This window comes from Perca fluviatilis, chromosome 13 (genome assembly GCF_010015445.1).
Source record: "Perca fluviatilis chromosome 13, GENO_Pfluv_1.0, whole genome shotgun sequence".
NCBI lineage: Eukaryota > Metazoa > Chordata > Actinopteri > Perciformes > Percidae > Perca > Perca fluviatilis.
In genome coordinates, this window is record NC_053124.1 from 4,094,276 (window position 1) to 4,110,166 (window position 15,891).

The 15,891-nt window shown below is 41.2% G+C and overlaps 1 protein-coding gene across 2 annotated transcripts in view; it reads left to right on the forward strand.

The window, feature by feature from the left end:
• Nucleotides 1-15,891, forward strand: part of lrrc3b (leucine rich repeat containing 3B) — a 68,154-nt gene that overhangs the window by 17,265 nt on the left and 34,998 nt on the right. Inside the window, exon 1 of one of the 2 annotated variants that reach the window (XM_039820185.1) lies at nucleotides 13,290-13,311. The exons of the other annotated variant lie outside the window; for it this stretch is intronic. The gene's annotated coding sequence lies outside the window, so the exon portion shown is untranslated. Of the gene's footprint in view, nucleotides 1-13,289; nucleotides 13,312-15,891 lie in introns of those variants that run through there. 2 annotated transcript variants of the gene reach the window in all.

The following is a 15,891-nucleotide window of genomic DNA, read 5'->3' on the forward strand; positions in this document are numbered from 1 at the left end:
ATGCTGAAAGACCCAGCCACGTTTCATCTTCCATGCCCTTGCTGATGGAAGGAGGTTTTCACTTAAAATCTCACGATACATAACCCCATTCATTCTTTCCTTTACACGGATCAGTCGTCCTGGTCCCTTTGCAGAAAAACAGCCCCAAAGCATGATGTTTCAACCCCCATGCTTCACAGTAGGTATGGTGTTCTTTGGATGCAACTCTGCATTCTTTCTCCTCCAAACATGACAAGTTGAGTTTTTACTAAAAAGTTCTATTTTGGTTTCATCTGACCATATGACATTATCCCAATCCTCTTCTGGATCATCCAAATGCTCTCTAGCAAACTTCAGATGGGCCTGGACATGTACTGGCTTAAGCAGGGGAACATGTCTGGCACTGCAGGATTTGAGTCCCTGGCGGCGTAGTGTGTTACTGATGGTAGCCTTTGTTACTTTGGTCCCAGCTCTCTGCAGGTCATTCACTAGGTCCCCCCGTGTGGTTCTGGGATTTTTGCTCACCATTCTTGTGATCATTTTGACCCCACGGGGTGAGATCTTGCGTGGAGCCCCAGATTGAGGGAGATTATCAGTGGTCTTGTATGTCTTCCATTTTCTAATAACTGCTCCCACAGTTGATTTCTACACACCAAGCTGCTTACCTATTGCAGATTCAGTCTTCCCAGCCTGGTGCAGGTCTACAATTTTGTTTCTGGTGTCCTTTGACAGCTCTTTGGTCTTGGCCATAGTGGAGTTTGGAGTGTGACTGTTTGAGGTTGTGGACAGGTGTCTTTTATACTGATAACAAGATCAAACAGGTGTCATTAATACAAGTAACGAGTGGAGGACAGAGGAGCCTCTTAAAGAAGAAGTTACAGGTCTGTGAGAGCCAGAAATCTTGCTTGTTTGTAGGTGACCAAATACTTATTTTACTAAGGAATTTACCAATTCATTCATTAAAAATCCTACAATGTGATTTTCTGGATTTATTTTTCTCATTTTGTCTCTCATAGTTGAAGTGTACCTATGATGAAAATTACAGGCCTCTCTTATCTTTTTAAGTGGGAGAACTTGCACAATTGGTGGCTGAATAAATACTTTTTTGCCCCACTGTACATCTGCTATGGTTCACATTGATGACTGGCTCACTAAGTCATGTCGCTACCTAAAACTGTCTGTATGGCGTTTACTAAACAAAACATGAAGGTGTCACATTCTAATGTGTTCCTTAGAGGACAGGAGCTTGATATTGTTAATGAATTCAAGTATCTAGGAGTCATGTATGAGTCCACCCTAACGTTCAAAAGTCATGTGAAAAAGGTGGCAAATAAAGTTAAATTTAATTTGCGGAATTTTAAACAAGTTAGGCCATTTCTTGACAACAAAGCTGCCAAGTTGTTTTGTATACTATGATCTTTTCACATATTGAGTATTGTTTTACTAACTGGCAGGGCTGGACTGGTCATCTGGCATACCGGGCATTTTCCCGGTGGGCCGATGCACTTTTGGGCCGAATCGCCGATAAATAGGCCTTTTTTTTTGGCCGCGCCGGCCCACAAAGAACTCACAGCGGCCCATTGGTTAATTTTCTTTATTGACACTGGCCTCACCCAATCAAATCCAGGAACCCCCGTCCACACTCCAGGCTGCAAATTTACGAATCCCTCTATGGCCACGCCATCCGTAGAATCTACAGGCGGATTCCTCAAAATGTGCCAAAATTTCTGACATGTTAGGGGCTGTAGTAGCTGCTTCAACATCAGCATTACCTGAAGCCGAGGAGGAGGAAAGGTGGTTTGGCTATACAGAGAAGCAGAAACAACATCATGACAGGGAAGAAGCCGAGGAGTAGGCGAGTGACCATGACAGGACCATGGGAGCGAGTGAGGAAAAGATGGAAGAGAGAGTAGAGGACGATGTGGTAAGGAGTAGACAAATCAACAGGGACTCTCAGGAAGGGAGGGAGGCTGTGTGTGTGTGTGTGTGTGTGTGTGTGTGTGTGTGTGTGTGTGTGTGTGTGTGTGTGTGTGTGTGTGTGTGTGTGTGTGTGTGTGTGTGTGTGTGTGTGTGTGTGTGTGTGTGTGTGCGCGCGCGCCTCACTTCATAACATAGCAGTTTGGCTGTAACATTAAAGTTGGTGGCTGTCAGGTAACCTAACTGCTTAAGCTTACATTGAAAATGCTAGCGGTTAGCCTGTTGGGTAGCTGAAAAGTCTGTCTATAAAATCAGTGGTGATACAAGCATCAGTTTTCCTTGAATTGCTTAATTAGCTCTTTTCCAGGGCATATACTACTCTCAGCTTTATTGTAGCTTTTGGGAAGGGTTATGGTTATTGTATTTAGCAGACACTTTTGTCCAGCAAAATAGTAATAAAAACAGTAATGACAATTCAATATAAAATATCAATAATAAAAAATAACAAAAATACCATAAATATACAAATCATAACTCTAAGATCATTATCAACAGATAAGTCTTGAGACCCCTCTTGAAGGATCCAAAACTATCACATGAACGCTGAACACTAGGCAACTCATATCATAGAATGCACGCATATTTTAAGAGGACTGTCTGCAGGGAATGTGTCTGACCAATCACACGGGCCTCTGTAAAAGGGGACTGTGTGATACCATTTAGATGCACCACTTTTGGACAAAACGTATTGTCAATAGGAGGTAAACTCTGGAATAGCTTGCCCCTCCCAATAAGAGAGTGTCCTACATTCAACACTTTTAAAACTCATTTAAAACAGTGGCTTCTAGAAAACCAGAGATGAACTCACTTTTAACATTCCCACATTTCTTTACCCATACACTTTCACTGGTAAATCGAATGCAGTATAGAGGTGGATGAATAACGTCTTTGTCATGTATCATGCATCATGTATTTTTGTTTAGTTTTGCTTGTTTGTTTTGTCAATGTCACGATTATGTGTACCTTATAATGTATAGTGAATGAGCTCTGTATGACTGCTGGTTGTCTCTGTTAGTCTTACGTCACCTGCCTAGGGACTGCAGATGGAAAGTAGTTATTTTAACTAATTCTGGCATATTTACATGGTGTTTATATACAACAATGTTCATAAATATGCATGGTCCCTATCAAATAAACCAATAAAATAAAAATAAAATAAACAAACAAGGGACAGGTGACACTAGGGCTAGGGAACATCAGGGCAGAGCAAACAATCATAAAGGCCGGAAAACCAAAAGACAGGAAGTAAAACAAGACAAGACCTAAGAGAACAGAGAGTCTACAAAATAAAACAGGAAATGGAAAACCAACAGAAAACATGAAACCAACTAAACACAGAAACTTGACACTGGACGAGATGTGACACTATGACGAAAAAGTGCACCATCCTTACCGTGAAGCATGGAGGTGGATCTCTGATGTTTTGGGATTGTATGAGCTACAGAGGCACAGGACATTTAGTCAAAGTTGATGGCAAGATGAATGCAGCATGTTACCAGAAAATATTGGAGGACAATTTGCACTTATCTGCCTGAAAGCTGTGCATGGGACACACTTGGACTTTCCAACATGACAATGATCCGAAGCACAGGGCCAAGTCAACCCTTTAGTGGCTACAGCAGAAAAAAGTGAAGGTTCTGGAGTGGCCATCACAGTCTCCTGACCTCAATATCATTGAGCCTGTTTGGGGAGATCTCAAATGTGCAGTTTATGCAGGACAACCCAAGAATTCAGGACCTGGAGGCTTTTTGTCAAGAAGAATGGGCATATCTACCATCTGGGGAATAACGTACTCATCCACAACTATCACTAAAGACTGCAAGCTGTCATTGATGCAAAAGAGGGCAGTACACAGTATTAAGATCTAAGGGTATGTAAACATTTGATCGGGAATCATCTCATTATTTTCTTTTCTTTCTGAGTAAAACCTCAGTAAAACACCAAAACCAACAATGTGTTAGTCTGTCTTGTTGACCACCCTATCCTGTCTGAAATGGCAAATTCTTAGGTCCGTTGTAAATAGTTTTTTTTTTTTTTTTAAGGATTAGTAATTTCCCAAAACAGCTGGCCTTTGTATTTCTTAGCAGAAAATAGTGCGGCGGATTAATACACATTTGGTGCACTAGTGAGTATTTCGTGCAGCAGGCGGTGTATGTGTTCATGGTAATGAAGGTACATGTCACCAGTGCAACAGTGTGTCTCACTGATGTTTAAAAAAAATAATGTGTAGACAACAATGGAGCTCCATGGCTCTTAAGCTTGATTTATGGTCCATACTTACGAAGGTACGTTCGTAAGTACGGTCGTACGTATGTTCGTAGGTAAAGTTGTAGGTATGTTCGTAGACACGTTCCGTGGTTTGGTAGCGTTGCATCTCCCCCTACTAATTTCCAGGTTCTCTTTCTCTGTGAACAACAGGAAATCAAGGAAAGGGTTAACTTTCCCGCAGCGGTCAGAAAGCACAGGGGAGACACTTTCTCTCTCCGTCTACACCTCCAGAGTCTGTACTCGCTCCAAAGCTAATCACGTCGCTCTCTCACTCGCTCTACCACCCACTCCCCACACACATAGCGGCTCTGCTATTATCTAAGAGATCAATGCAGACACGCCAGTGGCTCTCTATGGGGAAATGTTTTGCCAGTCCATCACTTTGGTCCAGACTGAAATATCTCAACAAGAATACCATGGATCTCCTTGACAAAAAAGCATAAACACTCATCTATGCTGCCATGAATAAGAATCCTGATGTCTGGTTTAGATTATCAGAAACCTGTGAAAAAGGCGCTGTATCATTTGCATATGACCAGAAAAGTTCTTAACAATAACCAAGCATAATGAGCAGGGGCGATTCTAGGATCAGAGCTTTAGGGTACCTGGAACCATTTGAACGTAATTTTTTTAACGTCATTGTACTGTGCTAACTGTGCATTTTAACATCATTTCGGTCCATCATGGTAGGGCAAACACTGAATTATGTAACTGCAAAGACATCAATAATTCTGCAAAAACTTCCTTTAATGCTGAGCCACAGGGCCATTTCTGCAAAGGTAACAAATGAAATCGGATATCCATCTATAGAAAAGTAGACATTTCCTAAATGCAGTATCAGTAACTTTTGAAAACGAGAAATTCATGCGATTTTGACTAATGGCTGACAAGCAGTATCAAAGCATTACATTCTGGGTTAAATATCACTATGTTGTGATATTCCTAGAGCTGAACTCCTTAGCTCACAATAGATTAACGCAGACCTTTTTTGCTTCAGCACCCCTAAAAAAGGGCTATAACTGCTCCTGATTATGAGCGTAACCATTATATTTGAATTGTATTAATTCAATTTTATTTATAGTATCAAATCATAACATAAGTTATCTCGAGACACTTTACAGATAGAGTAGGTCTAGACCACACTCTATAATTTACAAAGCCCCAACAATTCCAACAATTCCAGTAATTCCCTCAAGAGCAAGCAGTGCGACAGTGGCGAGGAAAAACTCCCTCTTGGGAAGAAACCACGGACAGACCCAGGCTCTTGGTAGGCGGTGTCTGACGAGCCGGTTGGGGGTGTGATGAACAGTGGCGATAGTAGTCACATTAATAATGGAACAGTGACTGGATGTAGCGGGAAGCTGCAGGGTTCAGCAGGACGCAGCATGACATTGCAGGGCATCGCTGAGCTCAGCAGGGAGTGCAGCAGGACCACGGCGACAGCTGCAACCAGGATCTTGGTGCCAACGTTCTCCAAGGAAATACGCTGGGGGAAAAAAGCATAAGGACTCCGGGGAGTAAACTCCCCAGAAGCTAGGATTAGTAATAAGCATTTCTGGGACGGGCTGCACACAAATAGTAATAGTAATAGTAACAGTAATAGAAAGGGAGAGGAGAGAGCAGCTCAGTGTGTCAAAGGAAGGAAGTCCCCCGGCAGTCTAGAACTATAACAGCGTAACTATAACAGGTAACTAAGAGAGACAGGTCATAAGGAGAGGTAGCTTTTTCGGGCTTAGAACTCTCCCCCTGCCGGATCTGGCTTGGCTGGCCTGCCTCCCTCTACTTTGTTATGTATTATTAATCTAACAATTATGAAGAGAAGCAGTTGGGCCAGTTAGGTGAACACTGCAACTCCTCACTCCCTAACTATAAGCTTTATCAAATAGGAGAGTTTTAAGTTCATTCTTGAATGAGGTGACAGTTTCTGCCCCCAAACCCAGATCGGAGAGCTGGTTCCATAGGAGAGGAGCCTGATAACTGAAGGCTCTAGCTCCCATTCTACTTTTAGAGACTCTAGGTACCACCAGTAACTATGCATTCTGGGGGGCGCAGTGCTCTAGTGGGACAATAGGGTATTAGGAGCTCTTCTAGATATGATGGTGCTAGACCATTTAGAGCTTTGTAGGTCAAGAGAAGGACTTTAAACTCAATCCTGGATTCAACAGGAAGCCAATGCAGAGAAGCTAATACAGGAGAAATATGATCTCTTTTCTTAGTTCTTGTGAGAACACGCGCTGCAGCATTCTGGATCAGCTGGAGAGTCTTAAGAGACTTATTTGAGCAACCTGACAGTAGGGAATTACAATAGTCCAGCCTGGAAGTAACAAATGCATGGACTAGTTTATCAGCGTCGTTTTGAGACAGGATATTCCTAATTTTGGCAATGTTACGAAGATGAAAAAAGGCTGTTCTTGAGGTTTGTTTTAGATTGGCATTAAAGGATATATCCTGATCAAAGATAACTCCTAAATTTCTAACAGTGGTGCTGGAGGCCAGGGCAACACCATCCAGAGTAGCTATATCTTTAGATAATGAAGTTCGGAGGTGTTTAGGGCCCAGCACAATAACTTCAGTTTTGTTAGGGTTTAACATCAGAAAATTATAGGTCATCCAGGATTTTATATCCTTAATGCACGCTTGAAATTTAGCTAGCTGACTGGTTTCGTCTGGTTTGATTGACAAGTATAATTGGGTGTCATCCGCATAACCGTGAAAGTTAATTGAGTGTTTTCTAATAATATTGCCTAGAGGAAGCATATATAAGGAGAATATAATTGGTCCAAGCACTGAGCCTTGAGGAACCCCATGGCTAACTTTAGCGTACTTGGAGGATTTATCATTAACATTCACAAATTGAGATCGATCAGAGAAATAGGACCTAAACCAACTCAGAGCAATTCCTTTAATGCCAACCAAGTGTTCCAATCTCTGTAACAGGATTGAATGGTCAATAGTGTCAAATGCAGCACTAAGATCTAGTAAAACAAGAATGGAGACCTTTGTCTGCAGCAGTTAAAAGGTCGTTAGTAATTTTCACCAGTGCCGTCTCTGTTTTATGATTCTTTCTAAATCCTGATTGAAAGTCATCAAATAAACTATTGCTATGTAGAAAATCACATAACTGATTAGCAACCACCTTCTCAAGGATCTTGGATAGAAAGGGAAGGTTAGATATAGGTCTATAGTTTGCGAAGACCTCAGGATCCAGGGTGGGTTTTTTCAGAAGAGGTTTTATCACAGCTACTTTAAATGACTGTGGTACATAACCTGTTAATAGAGACGTATTGATCATATCTAGTAATGAGGTGTTAACCACAGGTAATGCTTCTTTGAGTAGTCTCGTTGGGATGGGGTCCAAGAGACAGGTAGATGGCTTAGCTGAGGATATCTTTAACATTAATTGTTGAAGGTCTATAGGATAAAAGCAGTCTAAGTATATGTCGAGACTAGTCTTTATTTCTAACGACTCTGCGTTTAAAGAACCGTTAGAAGTTGAGTGTAAAAGGTGATGAATTTTATCTCTAATTGTTGTAATTTTATCATTGAAGAAGCTCATGAAGTCATCACTACTCTACTAGTTATAATGTAATTTAGGTTTAGGAGTAATTAACAGGCTTGCATCAAAGATGGCTGCAACTCCCCCTCCTCGGCCTGAGCTTCTAGGAATTTGAGTATTAATATGGCTGGGAGGAGTGGCTTCATTTAGACTAACATAGTCTTCATGGCCCAGCCAGGTTTCAGTAAGACAAAATAAATCAATGTTATTATCTGATATCAACTTGTTTACCAATACTGCTTTAGAAGACAGAGATCTAATATTTAATAGTCCACATCTAATTTTCCTATTTTGTTCTATTGCAGTCGTTTTAATTCCAATTAGGTTGTTAAGTATAGCGCATCTTTTGTTTACCTTTGATTTAACCGATCTGAGCCGGGGGACAGACACCGTGCTTATTAGACTATGAGTGGGCGACTGCTCCAACGGAAGCACAGAGGGGCACATTGCACTGCACCTCTGATTACTAATATCAAACTTGGGTTGTCATGGTTTATGTCTGATAAACTCGTTCAGATTTTTTGATATGAGAGCGGCACCGTCCCAGGTGGGATGAATGCCGTCTCTCTCAATCAGACCAGGCTTTCCCCAGAACGCCCTCTAGTTATTCACATAGCCCACATCATTAGCTGGGCACCACCCCGACAACCAGCGGTGTAAGGATGACGTACGGCTGTACATTTCATCATTGGTCAGGTTTGGCAGGGGACTACTGAGTCCGACATTGTCTTTGCGTATGCACAAAGTGACTCAACATTCATTTTAGTGATCTCCGATTTACGACCATTACCACCTACGTGAAGTATGATCTTACTGTATTTACGGTTCTTTTTTGCCAGCAGCTTTAGATGGGTTTCTATATCGCCCGCTCCAGCCCCGGGGACACATATGACCGTAGGTAGGCCTACTGTAGCCGCCGGGGCCGCTGGCTTCACATATCGCAGTATAGAGCTCCCAATAACCAGAACTGGCTTCTCAGCGGGTGTATCGCTGAGTAGGGAGAAACTGTTAGAGAGGCGAAGACGCTTCGGTTTAGAGCGACCGTCATCATGTGCGCTCCCTGGTCTAGATCTAACGCTACGCTTCCCTCGGACAGTCACCCACTCGCCCGGCTGCTCGGGGTCTGTCGGGGGACAGCTAGCAGAGACTACAGAAGCTACAGTATGTTGGCCCGCATTAACTACATGGTGCTGGCTAGCTACGGAAGCATACAATTCTGATTCCATGGTGCGGAGCCGTGACTCAAATTCACTAAGCCTTGCTTCCAAAACAGCGAATATATTACATTTATTACATGTATCGTTATCACTAAAGGAGGCAGAGGAATAGCTAAACATTTGACACACAGAGCAAGAAAGAGCAGGAGAGGGAGAGGAATTAGCCATTGCTAATGGCTAAGCTAAAGTAGCTAACAGTGTTTTAACAATTGTAAATTCAGCGAGTCAGTCACTGTAAGTGAGGCTAAGTATAAGTGCTTGAGTAAAACAATTGTAATTCAAATGCAATCCAGGCAAATAGCCGCTAATTTAAACAGTGAAGCAGAGTTCAGTAAGTTTTTGCCGGAGCAGCAAACTAGCGTTTATAACAAGGGAACACCGGAAGTGACACAATACGCTCACCTTACACGTCGGCACGTCCGTCTGCAATCAATACCTGTCAATTACCTATTATAAGATATTCCTTCTATTTTGTCCATTCCCTGTGGATCCACTTACAGCTTTTGTTACTCGCATTGTGACTCTACTTGAAATGGTTTTAGTCAACAGTAATAATGAAGACACATGCCAGACGAGCACAGTGCAGGTTTAATAGATCCAGCACAAAGCCTGTTGCCATACAACAACAGGTTTTGCCTCCCGTGGCGGAGTAGCAGCTGGATAAACAGCTCAATGTGGGCCTGGGAACTGCCACTGGTCCTCTCTGTGTGGCAGAAACAGATGATCCACGCCTCTCCACCTTCTCATGGGCTGTTATTAGACAATATTGTAATGTCCTGAGCCAGGACAAATGGAAAATGCCTGTATGGGTGGTAGACAGCCTTGGCTATTAGAGTCTGTCTATTTGTGTGGTAAAGAAAGAGAGCAGCTGTTTATATGAAGTAGTACTGGATATATATTCAGAATGTGAATCAGCTTTAATGGCCAAATAAGTGTAAAGACATACATGGCATTTGACGGCTCTTTTTTGCTCTTAAAAAAAACATACACGGAAATACGGATGGTTCTCTACTTTTGTCCAATATATTTGTCCATCCTCCAACATATGACTTACTTTGGGTAGAGGGTGGGATCAGTGAAAAGACTCTATAGTCTCCATGCAAAGGTTTGCTTGTTCCTTTGTCTTCATGTAGACATTAACTTAAAGCCCAACCTATATCAATTATTGTGCATGCTATATAATCATTACCTAACCATAACTGGTCACTTGATTAATGTATAATAATACTGAATAAGCATTACTAAACCATAATTAAACAGTTATTAATGCTCTTTGATAACTTTATTGTAAAGTTGAGAACATATGCACCTTAACTAACAATTAATGTATAACAATACAGAATAAGCATTACTAAACCATAACTAAATAGTTATTAATAGAGATGCACCGATTGACCGGCTGGTGACCGGAATTGGCAGATTTTCCCGTCGTCGGCCATGACCGGCGACCTGCCAGTCAGTCTGACATATGCCGATTTTATGCCGGTCAAATTCACTTGAGCGCCGCATGATTTACATCATGCAACATCAGCACCACACGTGCACATGCAGGGTTTCCACTATATGGAAGTAGCAATGGCGCACTGCCGCTCAATCAGCTGTTTATGAAATGTCATAAAGTCGTAATTATACACGGCTCTGCATAGCTGTCTGCTCTACTGATCTCAGGCGAATGGTCAGCCGCTCTCTCTCTCCCGTCTGAGGCTGAAAAACTGGAACATGAAAACCGCACTCACGTGGGTCCTGTGAAATATGACAGCTACAGTTTATCGGAAAATAGCGTTGGGCACACTGACTTTGATGAATTTACTGTTTATCAGACCCCAGATGAGACAAGAAGCTAACGTTAGCGAATGATGTGGTCTCTCTGCCTCTGACGACTGCTGTAGGAGACGCTGTATAAAAAAAGAGTTGCTGTATTCCTCCGACACGTTGTATTAATGTTACTGTTTAAAACGCTTTGCAGGTTAGTGGGGATGCATAGTATGCAGGAAATATTTATTCATAATTCAAATTGAAAGTCCAAAGACAAATTGAAAGTCCAAAGAGAAAACGAAGCGAGATCAAATTAAAAATATTATTATTTTTATTCTTTTTTTCATTTGGCTTATCCATTTGGATTTAATATTTGGCTTTTCGATTCCAATTTAACATTGGCTTTTAATTTGGATTTAATATTTGGCTTTTTGATTTCAATTAAATATTGGCTTTTAATTTGGATTTAATATTTGGCATTTCGATTCCAATTTAACATTGGCTTTTAATTTGGATTTAATATTTGGCTTTTTGATTTCAATTAAACATTGGCTTTTAATTTGGATTTAATATTTGGCTTTTTGATTTCAATTAAACATTGGCTTTTAATTTGGATTTAATATTTGGTTTTTCATTTTCAATTTAACATTGGCTTGTAATTTGGATTTAATATTTGGCTTTTCATTTTCAATTTAATATTTGGCTTTTCATTTTCAATTTAACATTGGCTTTTAATTTGGATTTAATATTTGGCTTTTGGATTTCAATTTAACATTGGCTTTTGATTTGGACTTGACACATGTCAATGTGGGAGGCGTGAGGAGGCGTGGCCCAAAGACTGGTGGGAGGGTCTGAAATGAAAGGGGTGCAGAGGCACCTTATGAACAGCAGGGGGAGCTGACTGCTGAGGAGCACACTGTTGAGCATCTGTCTGCAGCTTCACCACCAGGCTGGCTTGGCCTCTTATTTCACATGATAGAAACTGATGATGTAGGCTAAACACAAACGACATTTTATTCAACAAGAGTGAAGTTTTCATGTAGTTACTATAATTGGGCCCGTGTTAGTGAGGACTAGATTAGGACTGTATTTAAAGCTGATTCTGGTTTCCAACTTCGCCCTAGGTGTGTCTGTTTAAAACACGGACGGAGATAACTTCTCTCTTTTGATGTTTTATTTAATTAAGCAGCAGTAGAAACATGGGTGTGGGTAGCTCTGCTACGTGTTTGTGTGTGGTCAGATCTCGAGGACACACACGCACACAATCTCAACCGGGTAGTCAGTCATCGTCCAAACTGCGACTTTTTCTTTCGCTCACTTTTTTCTCCGGGTTGTGAACGCGGTGTGAGGTGCGTGTTCTCGCTATTCTGCAACATGTAGCCTACTCACAACTATCACTCCTGATTGACAGCCTTTTGTACAGCCCGTGTAGGCTACTTTTTCGTTCATTTGATTTCCGATTTTTGAAACGATATCCAAATTTGAAAAATGGGTCATTTTAAACCTTGTTAAAGGAGCATTCCGGTCGATTTCAACCCGTAGCTCTGTTTGTAAATCAGGAGTACTGTCAGTAGCGAGAAAAACGAAAACAAACAGTGCCGCCTACACCGAGTTATCCTCCTGCTAGATTTTGCACCCAACAGTCTTAAACAAGGCTTAAACAGGGCAAGTTTTAAACGTGTTTTTAGCCTCTAAACATGTTCGAAATGCCATTACTAGTGCTTAGCCATGTGCAGTTATTCCTTACGAGGGAACACAGCGAATTTGACGGCAGTAGATGTGACAGAAAGGCATAAAAGTTGTGTTAATCCTTACCTCTCTTTATGTACTGCTTTCCGGTCAAGTCCTCACCAATCGAGTGCCGATCTCATACAATCCAATATCCACAAAAAAACGATTTGCCAAGGTCCTGTCCATAGTATTGAGCATGTATCAATAGGCTGTAACCTGACACCACTGCTCACCCAGCAGAACAGAGCGACCCTTTTGCAGTTCAAAAGTTCAAGAGCTATCGCGCATGAACAACTGTTACCTAGCAACGGTGGAGACTCACACTGGCAGCTGAGAGAGAGACGAAGACGGAGCTTTGGGATAATAACGAGATTGTGTCAGTGTATAATATCAGCTCAGATGGATAGTTCATCCCAATCCAATGCGTAACACACGGAGGAGGTTGGAGTTTGATGGTCGGGGTTATCTTTTCGAACCTGGATATACAGACGAAGAGTTATTGGCACAAGAGCTTGTTGAGAGAAGGGCACAAACAGAGGAGCAGGCAGAGGCTGCTACTTCAAGGCCACGACGTGCAGGGACATGGTGGTGCTCCTGTGGGTACTGTATCGCAATGACCACCGAGGAAGAAAGCCTGTGCTGTAAGGAATGGGATCTCATACAGCCTGGTCTGGACGGCTCCCCAGATAATGGACAATGTTTCGCCCATACGGAGAGGTTTCCCCATTTGATTTACAAGGATGTTCTGGAAGCGTTTTTTTTTGTCCCAAAAGTAAATTGGAAGAAGCGGCCTAAACCGGACGGACCTGATGGCCAGCTGTCTAATGAGTGAGTACAACAGGCTTTCGTAACTCTATCCTAGCTTAGGTTCCTTTTTTATTTATTTTTTTGTAAATACACATTAAAAACACTAATCAAAACACACCTCTTTAGATTAGCTTTCCACATACAATAATCCTCCATGTCTCACCTGATAGTTAGCTACTGTTTTTAATTGCTTCTAAATATGATTGTTGTATGTGTTGGTTTTATTGCTTATCTATTTTTAATGTAATATATGTGATGGTTTTTACTGTAGTGTATTTGAGTACCATGAAAAGCGTTATATAAATGAAATGTATTATTATTTATTATAAAGAGATGCGCCACTTCTTTAGTGAAATAACCAAAGCTCGCCCTCTCAGCCAATGCAGACTCGTGGCCTACCGGGTGATTTTGGAGTGAGTTCTGAGAGGAGAGCGCCTTGGCCGTGGCACCAGAAGAACATTACCTACCTGTGTTATAGCAGCAATCAGAGAAGAGTACCCCTCCCCCACTGGAAGTTATACAGGATTCAAGGAGGCAGAGGACATTTTCGGAGTCTAAAAGTATTATTTCTAGTACTAATACTTGGTATTGCCATTACTAGGAATAAGCAAAGCAATTGTACAGTTCTATTAGGAAACAGTAATAATATGTGTATTGTACAAGTAAAGTTGAATAAGTAAATTGTAAGTAAATTGTACAGTTCTATAATATATTGCTAACACCTGCCTGTTATCATTGTTTTTATAATATAACAGTACACATTACATTTGTGCTTTTTTTCTCTTTACTTCAACAACAAAAATTAAATTACAATATCAAAATCTAGACACAATCAAGGTAAAGTATGTACAGTGCAGTGTGTGGCTTTATACATAATCATGCTGCAACATAGTCTGAAGTGTACAAAGAAAAAATAGTTCAGTGCTCTTTTCCTAGGCCTAGAACATGCTCATATAACGCGACCTGGTTTGAGCAACCAGTTCACTCTTATCCGGCCGTGGAACTGGGGCTATGTTGCGAAGCAGTCGCCTTCTTCTCCGTCGATGATGGGGTAAGGGCTCGGAGAGAACTATGGTCCTGTCTTCTCTCCTCCTCCAGACACGCTCCATCAGGTCATTGCGGAAGGCCTGAGTTGTACGTTCATACGTGGGCTTTGCCACCCATTGCTGAGTCTGTCGCGAGTAGACAACTTTGTACTTTGGTTGTCCTGAAAAGAAAAAAAAAAATAAGAAATAGGAATAAGAAATAATGGTATACTGCTAGTAACTACTGGGCTATAAAACACATATGTCATAGTCCCAAACATTACCATATTCTAGTCCTCAACTACATTCTAATCATCAACGTTCCCAATCGGAACATTGTCTTATATCATACCTTGTTGTGTTATAGCAAGTGGTCTGCCGATGTTACTGTTGTGATCTATTATGGCAAGTTGTGTGCGAGCCCTCATGCTGTCATAACCAAAGTGCAGTCGTTTCTCTGCATACTTCAGCATAACTGCATGGAACACTTCCAGAGATCCTGTGTAAATGGAAAAACACACACACACACACATTCCACCATGTCCTCAGAACCAATGTAAATGCAGCATATGATGGTTATGTAGTGTTGAAAATTTAAAAATTGAAGACGTGTTTGTTGGATTGATGAGGAAGGAGTGAGGCTTGGTTCAATGAAAATTCAACATAAAAGATTTTATAAAAATGAATGACAATGACATGGTAAAAACAATATTAGACTGCAGCAGTCACTCAGTAACAGATATTACTTTAGAGCAGTAGGAGGTTTCTAAAAGAAAAAATGTCTCTATTGTTCAGAAGTCTCCAAAAGAACTCTGAATTCCCAGGTTACTCCAGGTCACAGATGAAGCTCTTTATAATGGTAGTGCCAATTCTATTCAAGTTTACAGGTATATGCATTTTTGATCTAATCTAGCTCAAGACATCAGGGTGTGGCTCCCAAAGCTGTTTAAACAACAGGTCTCCTTGTGTGAGGACAAGGAGCTTCCTCATGTATGCTGAATGGCAGACATGATGTAATTATTCTTTAGAAGGTTGGGATGGTGTGAGCCAGTCAAATGCTGATTAGGTCTAATCAGTATACAATGTGTTCTGCCTAGCTGCAGTGTACATATAATTCATTTAAACTTACAGTATATTGTTTCTCAAACACAACCAACTTTTTTAAACTCAACAGTAGTGACTATAAAGTGTTTGTCTGTAGATCAAGGTGTTTCTTAGAAGTACTCTAGTGGTACTGTCACTAGAGGGTGGCTGTGATGATAATGATATCAGCACTCACAACAAGGTACATTTTACCATTTCTAAGCACTAAACTGCATGACATAAAAAAGGTGATGAATCTGACTTCAGCCACCTCTTTCGCCTCTGATGCTCTTCTGTCAGGGTTGGGTGACCGCAGGTGTACTGAACACCATCCTCTTCCCATCTATGTACACCACAGATGTGGAAGAGAAGTGATGTCCATCTTCTTACACAGTCCTACACAAACAAAGACATGAAAGTTGGTGAAATGTAAAAAAAAATATAATCTGTTCACTGAGCTTATGTTTGCTCTCAGATTTTTCATTCCAATGTT